At 42.5% G+C, this 3,746-nt stretch overlaps 1 pseudogene; it reads right to left on the minus strand.

Annotated features, from left to right (window-relative positions):
• Nucleotides 1–882: 882 nt before the first annotated feature.
• Nucleotides 883–1,001, minus strand: LOC145416395 (5S ribosomal RNA; annotated as a pseudogene).
• Nucleotides 1,002–3,746: the final 2,745 nt, after the last annotated feature.

Genomic DNA, 3,746 nt, shown 5'->3' on the forward strand with positions numbered 1-3,746 from the left:
TAAACGTCACTCATCACTGACACTTTAAATGCCGACAAACCTCCAGTAAGCCAAGAGTTCAATATGGTCTTGACTAACACCACCACTTCCTGAGATGATGTCAACCACCCATAAGCAGCTAACTGTCTTGTCAGGTGATTCTGTATAGTCGGTCTTTCAGGTTACGATATTCCACTGCGTATGAGAAAACAGCTTAAGACGTCTGTGACTGACTGCTGTTAAGAACAGTGTTGTAGCTCAGCATAAAAGATGGAGAGATGTCAGTTATAAAACTACAGTTAACATGGGTAATTCTTTCCCGACAGCTGGTGACGCCAAAACTGTTGACTCGTATTCACCCGATGGACCTCTAATTGCCAGTCATCCAGGTAAATTTAAGTCAACACTTACACTTAACTGTGAACGGCTGTTATTAAATGACATTGTAACGATGGTAAGATGAAAGCAACGAATGTGACACTCAGGTAATTATTCCGGTTACTTTCTGTTGAATGATCACCGAAATTACTACTGAGTATCACTAACGATTTAGCTGAAGGAAGGCGGATATAACCACATATTACCATAATATAAGATTATGGGATCGACAGTGGCAAAAAAATATCCACCTGGTGACTTGCTAATGTACAGTACATATTAGTCACTCATTTAACCATTACCCACCACTGACGATTGAGAGGGAAAACTTGGGCAAATAAATCGTTAGGCCTTTTTTCATTTTTTTCTATCTCAGTTCAGTAGGAAAAAGAATTATATACAAATCCATCCATCCATCCATTGCCAGACGCCATGTATCCCAGACGGGGTGGTCAATGGCTTAGAGTTAATTGTTTTACAGGGAGGGGCACTAATCCTCCACCAACCGCACTTGACACGTAGGGATGCCAACAGCATCTGGTGTTCCCAGGCAGTCACCCATCCAAGTACTAACCAGACCCAACGTTGCTTAACTTCGCTGATCGGACGGGAAGCGGTGTACTCAACGTGGTATTACAAATACTAGAAACAAAACAGGATGGTAGTAACGAAAGTGACAATATTGCTGTCCCTGTTGCTTTCCGTAAATACAGTCACCCAGGTTAACTGTGCCCATTACAGACGATGGACTTGACCGTGGCAAATTAGTGTCATTTATTATACTATCATTATAATAGTCAAGATGATTATGAAAGAGAAGGAAAAAAAATATCACCTGTGACGTGCACATATTACAGTAACTCAGATCACTGACCTTATCTGACGTCTTGGCTTCATGAAAGAAGGCCATACCATTACGGTAATTACAATAAAACTGTTGTAACAGACCTGAGCGTTTGATCCGGTGCATATTACAAATCACGCATGTGCACCACTCATCACTGACGACTGAGCAGAGGCAATCTGTTTGGGTAAAAGGTTATGATTTAATGCCACTGTGATGTCTATTTCGACTGTGATAACGATACTAACTGAGGATGCTCACTCGGGTGACATACTGATTTATTCAAACAAGTAAACATCACCCATCACTGTAGGAAATGGCTATCGGTATGATATTCTTCTAAACAGTCACTCAGGATAAAAACTGCCAGTCACCAACGATTAATTCAACAGTGATAGGAGAACGCTTGAATATTGCCATGTTGTTAGTTACGATGATGGTAACGAAAGTGACAACAGTATTATCTCGGTGACTTTCAACTTCCGTACAGGTACACGAGTCAACGCTTATCATCAGTAAAGACTGATTCAACATTGGTGAGTAAATGTTGGAATATGGCCAGTGCTGGAAATATTATGGTAACGTAAGTGACACCTCAGCGTTATTCCGGTCACTTTTTACTAAGTACAGTCACCCAGTTTAATAATGACCATTACTAGCGACTGAGCAGAAGGAAGGCGGCTGTAACCTCATATTACCATAAGGTTATTAAGATGATATTATCGAAAGTGACAAGATAATAGTCACCTTGTGACTTGGTACATATCAGTCTCCCAGATGACCATCATCAGTCAATGACGATGACACAAAGATACACTGACAGGTAAAGCGCTGTTTATAATTCGGGATTTTTTAATAGCCTAAAACTGTCAACTCTCCATCTTCACTACCGAGCTGTAAGGACAGCTGTGTACACAAGTCACCCAGGTAAACGTCATCCATTACTACCGCGACTGAGCACACCGAACAATATCAGGAAACGGGTTTTTCAGCAGGAAACGCGTTTGGCACTAATAAAAGCTAAACAGCATAGTGGTAACGACACTGATACAGTGATGTTGCCCTGGTGACTTTGTACATTATACAGTCTCCTGGGTTATTATCAATGATCATTCACGGCTGAGGCCATAAAAACCTCCGGAAAGTAAACGATTAAGTACTACTGTGACCATTAAGCCATCAATATCTCCAGCAGGGCAAAATGGAGTCAGTTATATTGACCCAGTGCTTTTCAATTAAATTCAGTCCCAGGTTTACGCCACCCATCACGCCTCAAGTGGCGTCATATACTTTCGTACTGATTGCACGACATAACGAAAGTGAATTTGGTGTTATTTAAACGATTATTATCAAATCAGAAATCTAAATGAGGTAAATTTAATGTTCTTCTGAAGTTACCAGGTAAGCCAGGTAAAGGAAACCTTTCATCAACTACACTTATGCCGTAATGTTAGTTATGTGATGGTAACAAAGTGAGAAACAAATATTTACCTGGTGACTTTCCAGTCACAGTCACCAAGGTGAACATCAGCCATTACTAACAATTGAGTCCTGAGGCAGATAATGACCAATACTAAGTGTTTACCGTTATGTCAGTAAGGTGATGGTAAACGAAAGTGACACGTGAATAATTACCTGGGAACTTTATACATATTAATCAAGCAGGCAACTATCACTCATCACTAACGATTAATTCAACGAAGAGAAACTGGGAGTTAAACGAGTTAACATTACATGATACAGTAGTTAACGAAGATGACGGGGATGCCCACCAGGTTAATTCTCTACCAAGCAGCCGTCCAAGTGAGCATAGCCAATCACTAGCGATTGCACATAAGGTAGATATTATTATAGCGTAAGTTTTCGTTTTTTAAAGGCTCCAACATGCTTGCATGCGTCGGCCTTGGTCACCCAATGGCGGCTCTCCATGCCGCACGATCCATTGCAGCCTCCCTGTTCAGTCCCTTAACCCTGAGGTCACACTTAATGACCTCGTCCCATGTCTTTCTCGGTCTACCCCTCGTAACCCCACCCCCAGTATTAACACTTCTCACCTTCCTCACCCAATTATCATCCCCCATCCTCTCCACATGTCCAAACCATCTCAATCTACCTCTCCTCATCACAACACCAATACACTCCAGTCCCATCCTACCTCTCAACTCTTCCATCATAAACCCAGCCCCCCCAGACCTTGGATGCAGGGACGCACTACACATCCACCTAATCATTGTCAGTTCTGTACGTCTGAGCCGGCGAATATCCTCCTCCTTCACAGCCCAGGTCTCACTACCATACAGCATTACACTCCTAACACATGCTACATACAAAGACCCCTTAGCACATAGGGAGAGTCCTCTCAGTGTCAGGAGAGGCAAGAGCTCCCTGAACTTCTTCCAACCACTTCTCACCCTAGCCACAGAGCTAGCTCCAGCCCCACCTCCAGCACACATGTCTCCCAAATAACAAAACTCTTCCACACACTCAAGAGATTCACCAGCAAGTTCAATTCTTTCACGTCTGAATCTCCACCTGCTCTCCCCGA

This window comes from Coenobita brevimanus, chromosome 105, assembly GCF_032717465.1.
Source record: "Coenobita brevimanus isolate Jiangsu-jjx chromosome 105, ASM3271746v2, whole genome shotgun sequence".
NCBI lineage: Eukaryota > Metazoa > Arthropoda > Malacostraca > Decapoda > Coenobitidae > Coenobita > Coenobita brevimanus.